Consider the following 19,523-nt stretch of genomic DNA (forward strand, 5'->3'; position numbering starts at 1 on the left):
CCCAAGACAATGACTTGATGACATTTTTTTCTGACCTGCTTGACTTACAGAGTGAAAGCTATCATAGCCTTGGTGAAAATGTATATTACTATTTCGTTCTTCTTGCCTACATTTGATTTTTCCAAAATCAGAATGCTTATGACTGCAATACTGACCACCTACCAAGTTGTCTTTTCCATAATCTGGCACAGTTTGAACAGTCAAAAAGTCCTGAGGCTCCCTTTAGTGAAAAACCAGAATCCTGTGAGTTCTTATTCCTAGTGTATAATGGGGTGGCAGTCTTCCTTGTGATAATGAGCATTTGCTGAGTAGAGAAAGAAAGGTCCTAAATGACTTTTCAGTCTATGTCAAATCACATTTGGGGGCATTTATACTCTATAGAGATTCCTGAGTATTGCTTTCTCTCCTCTTCTGTTTCTAGAAGCTCAGAGTCCTGTCATTACCTTGCTGTGTAATTACACCCAAAGTCAGAAGCTTTCCAAGCTCTCTCTCTTTTTTTGGTCATGAAATGTGTGTTCACAGAGCAATCTAAGGTCTGGGATTAGATGAGGGAAAAGGAGGGGGGAATCAATGAATAGTAACAGTCCTCTTGGGTGCATTCTGCTGGCACAAGGACAGCTTGCTACAGAGAGAAGACTGACTGTTGTCTGGAGAAAGCATCTCAGTCCCCAGCTGGTTCCCATGGGTGGCAGTCCTGTGGCTCACTTTCTGTGCTCCCAGGTCTGGTGCTTATTTTCTTATGAACCTTGTAGCAGTAATTACTCTGCTGATAACACTTTACGGAGTATTAAAGCAGATACTCTATGCCTGCAGGAAACTTCTTTTTACTTCATGACTCAATACCAACATATGGTTGCCTTGTCATTTATTGCTAATCTTGAGGAAGTTAACACTTTCCTTGTGATTTTAAGTTCTGAGAAATCTGGAGTCTTATAAGCACATAGTTTATAACTTAATACATTTTGTGGTATTTCCATTGGTTTCCCTGCCCTTAGGGAAGTAGGGAGCACAGAGATAGAAAAATTAGATCCAAAATATTTTAGGGTGTTCGAAGTGCTTTTAATTTTTCTTGGCATGTATAATTCATTTAGTGAAATGGGATAGCAGGAGTCTAGCATTCGTATTTCAAGTATGCTATTGACTCAGATGATAAAGAATCTGTCTGCAATGCAGGAGACTTGGGTTCCATCCCTGGGTTAGGAAGATCCCCTGGAGAAGGGAATGGTTATCCTCTCTAGTATTCTTGCTTGGAGAATCCCATGAACAGAGGAGCCTTATGGGCTACAGTTCATGGGGTCACGAAGAGTCAGACACAACTGAGCGTTTAAGCACACAGATGTAAAAGTTCTGTGCTGTCAGCATGGGAGCCCAGTCCTCAGCAGGGCTGGCCCAGAGGTGTTTTTTTTCATCTTGAATCTCTCACTGTCCTTGTGCTGCCCTTGGCTACTTTGGATGTGCCGCTGCTTGTGTTTCCCTCTGTTCAGAGTTCATCGTTCAGTGATGTCTTTTTGAGGGCTTAGGTGGTCATCTGATATAGTCAGATCACTTTTGTTCAAGGATAAAAAGAAAGAGCTGATCTAGGGGAAGCTGTCCCTTTAAACTATGGCTTCTGGAGCCCTCGTAGCCATGTGAGAGAAGCTGACCACTGTTGCTGGTGCCAACTGTCAAGGGTGCACTCTTCTGCCACTGCCAAAGCCATCAGCATCATGTATAGCTGCTGACACGGCAACAAACTCACTCCCTTGGCAGCTAAAGCTTTTGGCTCCCACTGGAGCCTCTGCTGCCATTCTGATGACGCTGCATCCACCATCAAGGGCCCTTCCACTGCCAGTCTCTCAGCTCTCAGAGCCCAGGTGATGTGCCAGTTGAGAGGGGCACTAGCGCTCACCAGAGCTGTCACTCAAGGGACTTGCGCAGGTTGGAGTTGACCTCTACCAGGGAGGGTCCCCTGTGTTCATTCATACAGTATTTGAATCGCTCTGCTCAAAAGAGAAAGAATCCCTTTTCCCAAGCCCTGTACTGTCCTTTCATACATTATTAGCAATGCAGTTCTGCTTTGTGCTTGGGATGCCTCAAAGCTATTGTGAGTGAAAAGAGCATTCTCTCTCCCCTCCCCCCCATCCCCTCCCCCCAAGCATTCCTTGGAATTGGACTGGGGACTATAATCTAGGTGACAGCCCTCATGTTCACAGAATTGTCTTTCCTCCTCCTCCTGAGTACAGAAGTTTGCTCTCGAAACAAGCTTGTGGGATAGTCTGGCTTTTTTTAGGAGGAATTTTTCAGTGGGCTCATCACATTCTTAAATGGTTAAGTCAGGTTGAGTCCCTGCTGCTTTCCTGCACTGCAGACCAGAAACATCTGGGTGGAGAAAACTTGATTACCTTGTGAAGCCCAGGGCTAAGTAAAACTAAGTCACAACCAAGTGAAAAGGTATGAAACAATACAAGGGGAACCTAAATGAAAAAAAAGTCAATGTCTACCTTTAAGTTAAATGCTGCAAAAGCTGTTTGTCTTATCAGAGATAGATCCCCAGGGATCTCTTCTGTTCCTCCTCTAACAGGCTGTCCTATCTGTGGTGAGGTTACTTAAGGGTTTGTAACAGGCCCAACGTCTTCTAAAAAAAAAAAAAGATTGGACATAATAAAGATCTGGGTATCATAGAATAGTCAAATCATAGAGGTAACATGGGGTTAAACTTTTATCTCAAACTTGAAAGAATTTTATAGACCCTATTAGGCTACTTTTTTTTTTTTTTTTTTTTCCCATTTTGCTTTATGGAGAATAAATGCACTTAGCTATACTTATTTTGTCTTTGGATAATTCTGTATACTATTACTGTATCAGCCAGGGTCTTGTCAGGGATCAAGTGAGGATGATTTGATTGACAGTTTGTTGGAGATGGTTTACAAAGAGACGGAGATGGAGATGGTTGTGGATGGGGTTTGGGAAAAGCAGGAGAGATGGAGCAGCTCTCTGGGGCTAGTAATCATGGGAGGTGTTTACAGCCCAGGCAGGGCCAGGTGAAGCTGCTAGAAAACCCATAATGTCAGAGGGAGGCTGAGTGGTGTGGAGGGGGCTACCCAACAGGAGCCGTGGCCTTCAGTGGAGGGATGCAGCCAGTCCATGGTGACCTGCCCGTGGGAGGGAGCTGGAGGAATGAATGCTCTGACTTTCTTCTCCTGCTCTCTGGTCTCCTGCCATCTCTCCTCTTGGCCAAATCCAAAGAGAAGTTAGAGGACTGGGGTCTGCTTTAGGCCAGACAGCAGAGCCCAGAAAAAGACCCAGAAGGAGCAAGAGTGGATCTGGGAGGCAAATGAAAGATACCCAGCACAGTTACACTGCTGGCTGACTCCAGGTGAAAGAAGGTTCTGAAGCCCGACAGTCTGTGCAAAGAATTGGCACACACGTACCACATCGTACCTGACCACATAGGGCGTGAAGAAAAGCTCCTCCCTTGTATCCTGTGGGAGGGTATGTTTTCTGCTCCAATCAGTTCATAGAAAAAGACAATGGCTATTACTCAGAGCCTTGCCCTGTGCACTCCTACTTCACCTTAGTATAGAGGCTTTGTTTACTGATCTCAGAAAATCCTCCATAGGCTTTCAGTGGTTTCCCAATATTACAAAATAAAATAAGTTTGGAAATATCTAGAAATAACACAGAGTGAAACAGAATCTCTAAATTGAGTTTCATAGAGATATCATTTCCACCATTGTGAATGGTGATAGTCCTGTGTGAATTTAATACTTAAAATTTTTTTAATTCACTGTACAGATTGCTTTTTATACTTGAAAATGTGACTTATCTTTGATTTCTGCATTGAACAATGATTAATTTGTAGGTTTCATTTTTTGAAATGTATAATGATGAAAATAACATAAATAGTTTATCAGTGTTTTCTTTATTTAGGATACATTGCTTGTGCAATGGCTAAATAAAAGTGTTTATGCCTTTTTCAGGTTTTTATGCATGCTAATTGCCAAACTTAATTTTCTTATCTAAAGGTGTTCAGTATGAAATCAATACTTTTAAAACACTGAAATTATTTTTTCCTCTTATTTGCTTTCTACTTTACTTGTATTTTCTGGTGTATAGAAATTTAAGGTGTTTATATACTCAAATCTACTCTCATTTTATTGTATGGCCTTTCTTTTGGCTTAAGAGGACTTCCCCTACTCAAATATCAGCTTTATGTTTACATTTCTTAAGTGATTTCTTTCTACCTCTTCTTTCCTTCTCTTCTTTTTGTCCATTTCATATTGAAAACTTATTTCAGGGCCTAGCCTGCAGTAGAGAGCTAATGGCAGCTTCTGGTTTTGTAAGTAGCTAATTGTATAGCAAGCTTCTGGAGTAATTATTCCTCTCCAGGATAAGTTTAGGACAGTTTTGAGCTTTCTTTTCTCTTTGTGTTTGGATTTTGTACCAGTATCTTCATTATTGTACCTATATATCTCAGAATCTGTTCAAGTTCCCAGGCATACTTCCAAAAATTTTTTTGTTTCTTATTTTTTTCTTCCAGAAAATTTTAGCTTACTTAGTCTTATTTTGAAAGACTCCCTTTGGGACTTTTATTGGAATTGCATTATTTATAAATTAATGTGAAGGTGGGGATGAGAATCGAGATCTTTAAAATGCTTAATATTTCTTACCAGGAACATATCTTTAAACCTATTTAAGTTTTCTTTTCTGACTTAATAAACTAAATAAATGGATACATAGGGGTATATCTTGTATTTTGTCTAAATGTATTCCCAGGCATGTTATTTTTTGGAAAAAAAAAAAAAAAACTTGATGTGAAACTGTATCTTGTGATTACTTTTCCTTAAAGTCAAATGCATTCCTTCGAATCTAGTGAGTCACACACACTGGATACTCAGATTTTCCTCCTGAGGTCAGGGCTGGCCTGAGTGAAGGGCACGTTTGGACCATCTGATCTCAGGGTTACTGTTCCTTAGTTTTACTCTGGTTGGTGATTCTTAGTATCTGAGACCCCTTAAAAGGCTAACGATGATAGAAAGCTATGGAAGAAGACATTGCAGTTAATTTTGCATCTACAGTCTTTCAGACCCTCCTCCTCACCCCACAACCATCTGTGGACACCCTGCCCCACCTCCTGCCACATCCCCAGGTTTAGATGAAGAACCTTTGCTGCAAATGCTCAGCCTAGAGCTGGGCCTCCTTTCCTCTTCATCTCCTATTTTGTGTTATAACGAATGACCTGAAACATTTCTTTCATTATTATTTAAGTATTAGGATATTTAAAAAGTACACCATCATACTGTGTACTTCAACATCCGAAGAGGAAATGAAGCTAATGTGTGCGAGATTAAAATGGTACCATTTAGGAAACTGTCAGTCACTTAATTACCCAAGAAAAAAATGGAGAAAAAAAGGACAAAGAAAGCAAGCCCTCATGTTTTCCCAAAATAAAATGAACTATGCGTCTTTAGTTTCTCTTTCAGCGTGCATCTGGAACTGCCCTTCTCTCCCCTGGCTGTACCTGAGAGCTGGCCTGGGACTGGGGGCTGGCACAAGGACCACCATACTCGAGGAACACTGTGGTTATGTAGTAAATAGAACCTAACAGCAGGCACCAGGGTTACTGTGAGTGGGCAAGTTGTCAGTGTGTATGGCATCTCTTTGGGCTTATTCACACCACCCAGAACCTTGGAGTAGCTCAGGAGCGTCCCTATTTGGAGTAATTTAGGTAACCCATTTCTCAGCTTGATGATAAAGATCTGCCTACTTTCTGGTTTGTTTCTAATTTAGGTTCCCTTGGTTATGAAGTGATAGAGCTGTTTGCCACCCTTCCTGCTGAGTCAGACGTTCTTGTCTCCACCAGCCAGGGAGAGCTATAAATATCTTGGAATATTTCATTGGCCTCTAGTACTTTTAAAAACTTCATTCATAGCTAACAAGCTATGTTAGCCATGAATGGATTTTCCTTTAATATCGTATGTCCATTCAGATTTTCCTAAGTGTCTTCTTTCATGGTCTAGGCAATAGGTTAGTTCATTGTATATTTCACAGGCCTTTGTAACATGTTACCATCACTTGCATGGAGTTAGGGTGATGGTCCAGAAGTTGGAAGCTGTGCCAATGGCCCAGTAAAACTTTGCATCTTATACTGAGAAATCAGAGGTGACACAAGTGGTACAGGCTTCTACTATGTATCTGGGAGCTGTGGGGGAGGGAGACTGACTTCCTGAACACAAATGGGAACTAAGAATTGATATTTAGCAGAGGGAATTCCAAAATGTGGACCAGTGACTCAGGAATCGTATGTTGTGTCCTAGGAAATATTAGTAAAGGTCTTTAGCTCAGAGGACGAAAAGCAAGAGATTAAAATACAGAATCTGAAACTTTAGAATATTAAGAATTTAGAGATGCAAGCATCTCAGAAATTGTGTGATTAATCCTATTAGTTTTACAAATGAGAGCCAGAGAGGTTATGACTTACTGAAAGATACATGTAATTAATAAGAGAGCTGAAATGACAGAAGAAAGAGAAGAACCACAGCTTCAAGTCGGGGATCGGGGTGGTGGAATGCATTGGAGACTGAGTAATGTTTTTTTTTTTTCCTGCCAACATACAACAATTAAAGCCCCAGCAAGGAAAGCACATGGGAACAGGAGCATTTAAGAATTATGCTGATTATTAAAAAAAAAAACAACAAAGTATTATGGCACTGGAGTGAGTCCATCTGAATAATAAAGGAGAGATATGGGTACCATGCCAGCTCACCAGACACATCCACAGAAATTAACTGGGTCATTTCATGCTGCTTTTTGACTCATAAAAATTGTTAATAGGAATTTTAATGGTATCTTTAATATGGTCTAGTCTCACTTAAGCAATGTAAAGCAAATAAAAATGCTTCTGGTTTGTGAATTCTTGCAAAGTTCAGGTGGGGCTCATGGGGCTCAGTTTGTATGCTGAAATGCAGGGTGCATGTTATTTGATTTTAGGAGGTACAGGAACAAATGTTTTTATTTTAATGGTTGTGTATTTCAGTAGTCTTATGATGTTTTAGAGAAAATAAAACAAGCACTAAAATCTACTTGGAAGCTTCTTTTGGGGAGGTGAGGCTGAGGTTTGATATGCCATATCCTGTGCCACATTTTCACAAATACCTCCTTTCACTATTTTTTTTTTTTTTTTTTTTACTGAAAATTTCTATCCAGGCGACCTCATTTTTCTTCTCTTTTTCAAATCTATTGCCAGCTGCCCAGTGCTTATTCTCTGGATCCTCCACCAAGCACCACTCTACCATTCCAACCTCTGTACCCTCCCCTCTACCACTCCCCCCACAGCACACATCTTTCACTTGCATTGAATTCTTTCCTCTGGTCCACCTTTACTGTTCTGGGATCACCCACCAGCTCAGCCAAGAAAGGGCACTCACTCTTTCAGATCCCTCCTCCCAGAAACAGCAGTTGGGACATGGTGAGTGTTTTCCTCTTTGATAGAAAGAACAAATGACTGTATTTCTGACTAGTAACTAAAGCAAAGGTTCCATGGCTAAACTCTTGAGCACTCTTTACCAGAGGAAGGAGTGAGAATGTAAGATGGGAAAAGCAGAAGATGATCTCAGAGAGAAAGAAATTGAACCAGGGAAATCTTAGGGATGTGCTTAAGTTTGGTGTTTCCTTTACTTTGGGTTTCATAGGTTTGGGCATCAAATAGAGTTGAGTTTGAAGCTTGGCTCTTCCATGTACTAACTGTTTAAAAAGAGCAATGATGATAATTTAAAATAATTATTGTAAAGATAAAATGAGATAATATATGAAATTCAGTGGCATCACAACTAGCTTATTATGTTATTTATTTTTTGACCACACCAAGCAGCTTGCGGGGTCTTAGATCCCCAACCAGGGATTGTACCTGGGTCCATGGCATGAAAGCATGGAGTCCTAACCACTGGATCGCCAAGGTGTGTGTGTGTGTGTGTGTGTGTGTGTGTGTGTGTGCATGCATGCGTGTATGCTCAGTTGTGTCTGACTCTTTGTGACCCCATAAACTGTAGGCAACCAGGCTCCTGTGTCCATGGAATTTTACAGGAAAGAATACTGGAGTTGGTCACCATTTCTACTCCAGGGGATCTTCCCCACCCAGGGATCAAACCTGCATCTCTTGCATCTCCTGCATTTGTTGGTGGATTCTTTACCATTGTGCCACCTGGGAAGCCTGGATTGTCAAGGAATTCCCACAGTTGGCTTTCTAAAAAAGCAGTTTATGTTGAAGTGTAGCATACATGTGGAAAATTGCTCATATTACAAGTGCTGATGAAAAAATCACTCAACCTCAGAAAGAAATGGAAAATTTTATTTGAGCCAAATTAAAAGGATTAGAAAAGACTCTGATGCTGGGAGGGATTGAGGGCAGGAGGAGAAGGGGATGACAGAGAATGAGATGGCTGGATGGCATCACTGACTGGATGGACCTGAGTCTAAGTGAACTCCGGGAATTGGTGATGGACAGGGAGGCCTGGCATACTGCGATTCATGGGGTCGCAAAGAGTCGGACATGACTGAGCGACTGAACTGAACTGAACTGAAAACTTAACACCTGGGAATAGACTTTCAGAACTCACCAAGAACTGTTCTGCCCATTAGAGAGATTAGTGGATCTTGAGTCATGACCACCTTACAAGATTAAGTAAGGGTGTTCCTAAGGAGTAATCTTGTTGATGCTCAGAGAATGTTATTTATATGGTTGAGTAGTTCTTTCTTCTGATGGAAAGGTTTGGTCAATGTGTAATGCATATACACAATATACAGTACAGGGGAGAGAGGAAGCCAAAGTCCAAAGAAAAAATGTAATTTGTAAATTTTCCTTGACTTGCTTTAGAATACAAATTTTTATTTCATCACAAATAGTATAATAGCTCTATGAATTATAACAAAGTGAACATAACCACCATGCAAATCAAGAAATAGTCCATTGCCTACAACCCCGAGGGCCCTATCTGGCCCCCTTCCTATCACAGCTACCTTTGTCCTCCAAAGAAATCACAGTTCTGACTTCTAACACTATAGATTAGTTTCAGTGCTTCTGAACCTAAGTGGATTCATTTTGTGTCTGGCTGCTTTCCTTCAACATTAAGCTTGTGAGAACCAAACATGTAATCGTAGGTACCTGTAATCTACTTGTTTTCACTGTTCTATACCACTTCACTGTATGAATGTATTGTGATGTGTTTATTCATCCATGATGGACCTTCATGTTGTCCTCAGTTTGGGGCTGTTATGAGTATGTTGCTATTCATTTTCTTGTGTGTGTCTTTCAGCACACAAAGGAACACATTTCTGCTTGGTACATACTGGGGAGTGGGATTTCTGGTCATAGGATATGTCTGTATTCAGCGTCATTTGTTGTTCGGTTGCTGAGTCATGTCTGACTCTTTGCGACCCCATGGACTGCAGCACCCCAGGCTTCCCTGTCCTTCATTATTTCCCAGAGTTTGCTCTAACTCATGTCCATTCTGTTGATGATACCATCCAACCATCTCATCCTCGGTTGCCCCCTTCTCCTGCTCTCAATCTTGCCCAGCATCACAGTCTTTTCCAGGGAGTTGGCTCTTCGCATCAGGTGGCAAAAGTCCTGGGGCTTCAGCTTCCACATCAGTTTTTCCAGTGAATACTTGGAGTTGATTTCCTTTAGGATCGACTGGTTTGATCTCATTGCTGTCCATGGGACTCTCAAGAGTTGTCCGCAGCACCACAATTCAAAAACATCAATTCTTAAGTGTTAGTTCAGTTCAGTTCAGTTCAGTCACTCAGTTGCGTCTGACTCTTTGTGACCCCATGAATCGCACCACGCCAGGCCTCCCTGTCCATCACCAACTCCCAGAGTTCACTCAGACTCACGTCCATCCAGTTGGTGATGCCATCCAGCCATCTCATCCTCTGTCGTCCCCTTCTCCTGCCCCCAATCCCTCCTAGCATCAGGGTTTTTTCCCAATTAGTCAACTCTTCGCATAAGGTGGCCAAAGTATTGGAGTTTCCCCTTTAGCATCAGTCCTTCCAATGAACACTCAGGAATGATCTCCTTCAGAATGGACTGGTTGGATCTCCTTGCAGTCCAAGGGACTGTCAAGAGTCTTCTCCAACACCACAGTTCAAAAGCATCAAGTCTTCGGTGCTCAGCTTTCTTCACAGTCCAACTCTCACATCCATACATGACCACTGGAAAAACCATAGCCTTGACTAGACTGACCTTTGTTGGCAAAGCAATGTCTCTGCTTTTGAATATGCTATCTAGGTTGGTCATAACTTCCCTTCCAAGGAGTAAGCGTCTTTTAATTTCATGGCTGCAATCACCATCTGCAGTGATTTTTGAGTCCAAAAAAATAAAGTCTGACACTGTTTCCACTGTTTCCCCATCTATTTCCCATGAAGTGATGGGACCGGATGCCATGATCTTCGTTTTCTGAATGTTGAGCTTTAAGCCAACTTTTTGACTCTCCTCTTTCACTTTCATCAAGAGGCTTTTTAGTTCCTCTTCACTTTCTGCCATAAGGGTGGTGTCATCTGCACATCTGAGGTTATTGATATTTCTCCCGGCAATCTTGATTCCAGCTTGTGCTTCTTCCAGCCCAGCCTTTCTCATGATGTACTCTGCATATAAGTTAAATAAGCAGGGTGTCAATATACAGCCTTGACGTACTCCTTTTCCTATTTGGAACCAGTCTGTTGTTCCATGTCCAGTTCTAACTGTTGCTTCCTGACCTGCATATAGGTTTCTCAAGAGGCAGGTCAGGTGGTCTGGTATTCCCATCTCTTTCAGAATTTCCACACTTTATTGTGATCCACATAGTCAAAGGCTTTGACATAGTCAATAAAGCAGAAGTAGATGTTTTTCTGGAACTCTCTTGCTTTTTCAGTGATCCAGCGGATGTTGGCAAGTTGATCTCTGGTTCCTCTGCCTTTTCTAAAACCAGCTTGAACATCAGTGTTAGTAGATGATACCAAATACTTTTCCAGAATGATGGTATCAATTTACATTCCCATCTCAAAACATCACAGTTCTGATTGTGCCACATCTTTGCCAACATTTGGCTTGGTTGATTTTTCTAATTCAAGCCAGTCTGTTGTTAACTGGTGTTTCCCAGTTAAGCACTTTTTCATATGCTTATTGACCATTGGATCTCCTGTTTTATAAAGTGCCTGTTCGAATCACTTTTTCATTTTTAATAAATAGATTCTTTTTTATTATTTTACACAGAAGTTATTTTTATATGCTGGATATTAGCCATTTGGTTAAATATGTTTGAAGTATTTTCTCTTACTCTCTGGATTAGCTTTTCATTATCTTAATGGTACCTTTTGATGAATAGAAATTCTCACTTTTATTATAATCATTCTTGTCCTATCATTAGGGTATTTTAAGCCTTCTTAAAATAATCCTTTCCTAAGTCAGTCATGAAAATATTCTCTTATAAAGGTATTAATGTTCTTCATTTGTCTTAAACTTACAATATACTGGGCATTGATTTTTGTGTACAAGTTGAGGTGGAGATCAAGTTTGTTTTTTCTATATCAAAATTATCTGGAATTATTTACTGAGAAACCCACCTTCCTCCCCTGGACACTGTATTCTGTTCCAGTGTTCTCTAGATTTATCTAACCTTGTAACAGTGTAGCACTGTCTTAATGACAGCTATAATAAATCATGATCTACTAGAGTGTGTCCTTTAACCTTGGTTATTCTCAGCGGTTTGTATTTTCATATGCATTTTAAAATTACTTTATTAACTTGGACATTGTGGTTTTGATTGCCTTGACATCTTTTACAATAATACTGAGTTTTTAATTCCATATAGTATGTATATCTTTTCTGTAAATATTTATATATTGTCTTTTCTGATTTCTCTGTTCAGTTTTCTTTGTGGAGGTTTTAATGTCCCTTAAATCAATTCCTAAGTATTCTAAAATTTTGGTGCAGTTGTGCACATTTAAAAAAATTCCATTTTATGACTTTTTGTCAGAATGTCTCTCTCAATAAAATAGTTACTGTAATTATTGAACTGTTTCCTTATTAATGAACCTTTTAACTTTTAGAATCTTTCACTGTTGCAAACAGTGCTTTAATGAAATTATTATGTATCTATTTGTGCATACCAGTGAGTGTTTCGATAGGATAGAAGTGGAATTCTTAAGAGTTCCTGCCCATTTTAAATGCTGATAGATACTACACAGCTGCCCTCTCATAATATGAAACTCATTAATATGCAGCTAAAACAAGAATGTCCTTTACTCACATTTCACCAATATTCATTTAATTTATGCCAGTCCAAGTTTAAAAATTGCATACCACTATTTTTAATTTGTATTTCTCCGATACTCGCATAGTTGGACGTCTTTTCATTGTCTTTTGTGACTTGTTTGCTTGTGTTCTTTGCCCTTTTGTAAATTGGGTCATTCTCTATTCTTACTGATTTAAAAGGTGTTTATATTTTATAAGTCCACTAGGACTTTCCTGGTGGCTCAGATGGTAAAACGTCTACCTGCAATGTGGGAGGCCTGGGTTCAATCCCTGGGTTGGGAAGATCTGGAGAAGGAAATGGCAACCCACTCCGGTATTCTTGCCTGGAAAATCCCATGGATGGAGGAACCTGGTGGGCTACAGTCCATGGGGTTGCAAAGAGTCAGACATGACTGAGCGACTTCACCTTCACTTTTATATGTTAAGGGAATTAGTCCTTGATTTCCATATATATACAAGTGTAAATATATATCACAATCCTAGTCTTTAGCTTGCCATTTCTTTTACCTTTTGCTGTCATTCATTATATGGAAATTTTGTTTTGTGTAGTCATATCTTTTCAGGGAGTTGTTGTTTTTATTGTTGTTGGTCTTAAGGAAGCCTTCCCCAACCTAAACTTGAACAATATATGTATTTTAACTCCTATGCATATATATTTAGATTTTTATTCAGTCTGCAATTTGTTTCTGTGTGTGGCATACATAAAGATATGATATGGGTGACAGTGTGCTTAGCTTATAGAATCTGCTTTTGATTTTGTTTCCATCTTAGTTCTAGTTTTTCAGTTGAGAGTCTTAGAATTTTTTTTATAGACAAATGATGACAATTTGCATTTGTTGTAAAATGGATATAAAATTTATCATCTTAACCATGAAAATTTTTTTATCACTTACTCAAAACATTTATTAACACTCTGTATATGTAGCACATATGGTTTACCTAAGGGTGAATAGATGTTGGCCATTTTAAGTAGAGTTCAGTAGTGTTAAGTATATTTATGTTGTGTAACAGATACCTAGAACTTTTTCATTATCATACCTGAAACTGTACACATTAAGCAACTGTTCATTTCTCCTGTTTTCCCAGACTCTGGCAACCACTATCTTAGTTTCTATTTTATGAATTTGACTATTTCAGGTGCCTCATATAAGTGGAATCATACAGTATGTGTCTTTGTGTGACTGGTTTATTTCACTTTGCATAATGTCCTCAAGATTCATCCCTGTGTTAGAATGTATCAGATTCTTCTCCATTTTTAAGGTTGAATAATATTCTACTATATATGGTCTGTACCACATTTTCTTTATCCATCCATCAATAAACACTTGAGTTGCTTCTACTTTGAGCTATTGTTAATAATGCTGCTATGACCATAAATGTACAAATATTTCCCTGGAATACGAAATAAAACAGGGCAAAGACTAATAGACTTTTGCCAAGAAAATGCACTGGTCATAACAAATACCCTCTTCCAACAACACAAGAGAAGACTCTATACATGGACATCACCAGATGGTCAACACCAAAATCAAATGGATTATATTCTTTGCAGCCAAAGATGGAGACGCTCTATACAGTCAGCAAAAACAAGACCAGGAGCTGACTGTGGCTCAGACCATGAACTCCTTATTGCCAAATTCAGACTGAAATTGAAGAAAGTAGGGAAAACCACTAGACCATTCAGGTATGACCTAAATCAAATCCCTTATGATTATACAGTGGAAGTGAGAAATAGATTTAAGGGCCTCGATCTGATAGATAGAGTGCCTGATGAACTATGGAATGAGGTTCATGACATTGTACAGGAGACAGGGATCAAGACCATCCCCATGGAAAAGAAATGCAAAAAAGCAAAATGGCTGTCTGGGGAGGCCTTGCAAATAGCTGTGAAAAGAAGAGAGGTGAAAAGCAAAGGAGAAAAGGAAAGATATAAACATCTGAATGCAGAGTTCCAAAGAATAGCAAGAAGAGATAAGAAAGCCTTCCTCAGCGATCAATGCAAAGAAATAGAGGAAAACAACAGAATGGGAAAGACTAGGGATCTCTTCAAGAAAATCAGAGATACCAAAGGAACATTTCATGCAAAGATGAGCTCGATAAAGGACAGAGATGGTATGGGCCTAACAGAAGCAGAAGATATTAAGAAGAGATGGCAAGAATACACAGAAGAACTGTACAAAAAAGATCTTCACGACCCAGATAATCACAATGGTGTGATCACTGACCTAGAGCCAGACATCCTGGAATGTGAAGTCAAGTGGGCCTTAGAAAGCATCACTATGAACAAAGCTAGTGGAGGTGATAGAATTCCAATTGAGCTATTCCAAATCCTGAAAGATGACGCTGTGAAAGTGCTGCACTCAATATGCCAGCCAATTTGGAAAACTCAGCAGTGGCCACAGGACTGGAAAAGGTCAGTTTTCATTCCAGTCCCAAAGAAAGGCAATGCCAAAGAATGCTCGAACTACCGCACAATTGCACTCATCTCACACGCTAGTAAAGTAATGCTCAAAATTCTCCAAGCCAGGCTTCAGCAATATGTGAACCGTGAACTTCCTGATATTCAAGCTGGTTTTGGAAAAGGCAAAAGAACCAGAGATCAAATTGCCAACATCTGCTGGATCATGCAAAAAGCAAGAGAGTTCGAGAAAAACATCTATTTCTGCTTTCTTGACTATGCCAAAGCCTTTGACTGTGTGGACCACAATAAACTGTGGGCAATTTTGAAAGAGATGGGAATACCAGACCACCTGATCTGCCTCTTGAGAAATTTGTATGCAGGTCAGGAAGCAAGAGTTAGAACTGGACATGGAACAACAGACTGGTTCCAAATAGGAAAAGGAGTTCGTCAAGGCTGTATATTGTCACCCTGTTTATTTAACTTATATGCAGAGTACATCATGAGAAATGCTGGGCTGGAAGAAACACAAGCTGGAATCAAGATTGCTGGGAGAAATATCAATAACCTCAGATATGCAGATGACACCACCCTTATGGCAGAAAGTGAAGAGGAACTAAAGAGCCTCTTGATGAAAGTGAAAGAGGAGAGTGAAAAAGTTGGCTTAAAGCTCAACATTCAGAAAACGAAGATCATGGCATCCGGTCCCATCACTTCATGGGAAAGAGATGAGGAAACAGTGGAAACAGTGTCAGACTTTATTTTTCTGGGCTCCAAAAGCACTACAGATGGTGACTGCAGCCATGAAATTAAAAGACGCTTACTCCTTGGAAGGAAAGTCATGACCAACCTAGATAGCATATTCAAAAGTCGAGACATTACTTTGCCAACAAAGGTTCGTCTAGTCAAGGCTATGGTTTTTCCTGTGGTCATGTATGGATGTGAGAGTTGGACTGTGAAGAAGGCTGGGTACCGAAGACTTGATGCTCTTGAACTGTGGTGTTGGAGAAGACTCTTGAGAGTCCCTTGGACTGCAAGGAGATCCAACCAGTCCATTCTGAAGGAGATCAGCCGTGGGATTTCTTTGGAAGGAATGATGCTAAAGCTGAAACTCCAGTACTTTGGGCACCTCATGCGAAGAGTTGAGTCATTGGAAAAGACTCTGATGCTGGGGGGGATTGGGGGCAGGAGGAGAAGGGGACGGCAGAGGATGAGATGGCTGGATGGCATCACCGACTCGATGGACGTGAGTCTGAGTGAACTCCGGGAGTTGGTGATGGACAGGGAGACCTGGCGTGCTGGGATTCATGGGGTCGCAAAGAGTCGGACACGACTGAGTGACTGATCTGATCTGATCTGATCTGATTTCCTTGGGACCCTGCTTTGAATTCTTTTGAGTATATACTAGAGGTGGGATTGCCGGATCATATGACAGTGTTATTTTACTTTGAGGCGCCTCCATACTGCTTTTCATAGCTGCTAAATGATACATTACTACTGTATTGTGCAAGTTCCAATTTATCCACCTTGTCAACACTTGTTACTTTCTGATTTTTTTATTTGTTTAGTAGTAGCCACCTCAATCAGTGTATTGACTCATTGGGTTTAGATTTGAATTTCTCTAATTATTAGTGCTGTTGAATGTCTTCTTATGTGTCTATTGGTCACTGGTGTATCTTCTATGGATGAATGTCTATTTAAATACTATTGCCAACAGATTGTTGCCTATCTCTTTTTATGGACTTTTTCTATTGACTAGAGCCTCCAAAACAAAGCTAGAAACATAGAAATTAGTAGACTTCCTTGTGCTATTCCTGATTTTATTGACTTCCATCTAATATTTTCCGGTTAAGCATTATGTTTGTTGGACACTTTTTGGTCAATAGCTTTTATCAAGTTAAGGAATGTTATTTTTATATATGGGCTTCTAAGTGTTGAAATCACAAAAAGTAGTTTGAGTTTTATATGTGAGGGATATATTTATTGAAATGACTGTGTGATTCATGTTATTTTTAAAAATCTGAATATCCAGTAATTACATTTTAAATTCATTAGTGTGGAATCTTCTCTGTACTATCTCATCATGATGAAAGGCTGAATTTGATTTGCTGATTTTCTGGTCATTTTAAATAAAGAAAAGTCTTAGCCAAATGTAATAAATTTTGTGTATTCAAGATAAGGTAATCTAAAGGAAACTCTGGAGACATTCTTCATATTTTAAGTAGCAAAGTGTGCAGTGACTGCAATGGAGCAATGGATTTGTTAAGATGAAAACAACAACGAAATGGGTTTTAGATCTGCTCCTTGTGTTTTTCTCGATGTTATTTTTTCCTTAGCATTAAGATTCCTTCTTCAGTGTACTACCAATCAAACTAAGTGGAAGTGAACTTTGAAAAGCAGCTCTATTGTGTGTTAAGTTACATGGCACAGCTAGGACAACTCCTGGGGGATTTCCCTTGACTTAGTTAGAGCACATGTTCTATCTTGTATTGTAATCTTAGAAGTTGTAGGTAAATGTCAATGAAATCAGAGTTACTGTTGCTTCTGCTGCTAAGTCACTTCAGTCGTGTCCAACTCTGTGCAACCCCATAGACGACAGCCCACTAGGCTCCCCCGTCCCTGGGATTCTCCAGGCAAGAACACTGGAGTGGGTTGCCATTTCCTTCTCCAATGCATGAAAGTGAAAAGTGAAAGTGAAGTCACTCAATCATGTCCGACCCTCAGCGACCCCATGGACTGCAGCCTTCCAGGCTCCTCCATCCATGGGATTTTCCAGGCAAGAGTACTGGAGTGGGGTGCCATTGCCTTCTCTGCTAGATCATATCTAACTCTTATTTAGTAACATCTAGCACATTGGAGATGGAAATGGCAACCCACTCCAGTGTTCTTGCCTGGAGAATCCCAGGGACGGGGGAGCCTGGTGGGCTGCCGTCTATGGGGTTGCACAGAGTCGGACACGACTGAAGCAATTTAGCAGCAGCAGCAGCAGCAGCACATTGTAAATGTCTAATTCATCATCAATTCCACTATTCCAATGAATATACGTGCATTTATTTAGCAAATATTTACTGAGTGTCTATTATATACTGGTGAGTTTGATAGATGCTTGGAGTTCAAAGATGAATGAGGCAAGATCCTTTCACTCAAGCAGCTCAGAGGTAGAAGGTAGGTGATGGAGAGTAACCTAGGGGAGAGAGAGGTGAAATGTATACAAATAAGTGCAGTAAAATAGTCTAATGCTCTTATTGAAGTGTGTCTACCATATCAAAGAACACAGAGGAGAGCATGATCAATGCTATTTGGGGGAACTAGGACAGGCCTCTTGAGCAGACATGGAAAATAGTAGTCTGGATAAGTCATGGGGAAGTAAGGTAGACCAAACCGTCAGAGGAAAGATGGAGCAGAGCTTGTTTGAAGAATAGTGGATAGTTTACTTTGACTGATAGATAAGAGGTAAAGGGAAAGATATGCAAGGACTTTATGCCTTTAACCTTGGAGGAGGCCAGGTCTTTAGGGGAGGGAAAAATATGGTGTTACGCTGTGCTGAGGACCTCGGGCCATAGACACTGGGGAGAACTGTTGAAAGGTTTTAGGCAGGGGAGTAACAGAATCAAATGCAAATATTGTAGGACTACTTTAGAAATATTGAGGATGAGTATGGATCTGGGAAGGAGGTGAGTGGCTACTGAGGGAAGTAGACCAGTTTGGTGTGGTCCTTGTAGTGACCCAGAGGATAGATGATAGAGGCAATCAATGATTTCTACTTTCTTGTGAACACATACATTTTAAAAAAATGTTATTTTTGATATTCAGTGATAATGGAATCAGAGTTAATAAAAAAATTCTAGATACTCTTGGTTGCATTTTAGGTGATAGCTTATACCTTTTGCTAAGCCCTAATAATTTGAATTTATTGCCTGTCAAGCCTGGAATGAATGTGTGTCTTAGTAGCAATATATAGTTATCTTTATGGCTTACTTGGTGGCTCAGTGCTGGAGAATCCACTGATTATGGATTGTCCAATACATGGATAAAATATGTGTTCAGCTCTAGGTCAATTTGCTTGAAACAAACATACAAAACCAGTTGTCTAAAACCAGTTTACCTGGATTAGTATTATCAACCACTTATTTCTGTCTTCAGGGTCTCCCTGGTAGCTCAGCAGTAAAGAATGCCTGCAGTACAGGAGACTCAGGAGACATAGGTTGGATCCCTGGGTCAGGAAGATCCCCTGAAGAAGGAAATGGCAACCTACTCTAGTATTTGTGCCAGGAAAATTCCGTGAACAGAGGAGCCTGGCAGACTACAGTCTGTGGGGTTACAAAGAGTCAAACACGACTGAGCGCGCGCACACACACACACACACTTCTGTCTTCAACAGCAACTAATTATGTTTGCAACACTCAAGCACAATAACCCTACTGCTGACCCACCAGGGACTTTCTGTGATAAGTCATGTTCTTCCTGAGGACATCAATTGCTCCTTCCTGGTCAACAAAGTCAATACTTGCAATCAAACTTAGAAAACCATTTACCTCTGCTGCTTTCTCATCACATTCTACCCGTCCTTCCCCCAGTTCCAGAAAGCCTTTGACTATCCCACCCTCTCCTGAGCATCTCTGAATCCCTTGGTCACTAGGTACTACCTGTGGTAGGTCTTCTATTGTTGAATTTTTATTCAAATCACACATCATTTAACATTTTATGTGTTTGTTTTGTGTCCCAATTTGTTTCTCAGACTCTAGTGAGGCAGGAAGTAATCAGGGGAGCCTGTTAATTCAGATAATACCGATATCTGGAGTAGGTCCATGAATCTGCCTTTTTCACATGATGCACAGGTACTTAGAATATAGTGCT

At 40.2% G+C, this 19,523-nt stretch overlaps 1 protein-coding gene across 1 annotated transcript in view; it reads left to right on the plus strand.

The window, feature by feature from the left end:
- FMN1 (formin 1) overlaps positions 1–19,523 on the plus strand; it is a 457,430-nt gene that overhangs the window by 119,731 nt on the left and 318,176 nt on the right.

Source organism: Bos indicus x Bos taurus, chromosome 10 (genome assembly GCF_003369695.1).
Source record: "Bos indicus x Bos taurus breed Angus x Brahman F1 hybrid chromosome 10, Bos_hybrid_MaternalHap_v2.0, whole genome shotgun sequence".
Lineage (NCBI taxonomy): Eukaryota > Metazoa > Chordata > Mammalia > Artiodactyla > Bovidae > Bos > Bos indicus x Bos taurus.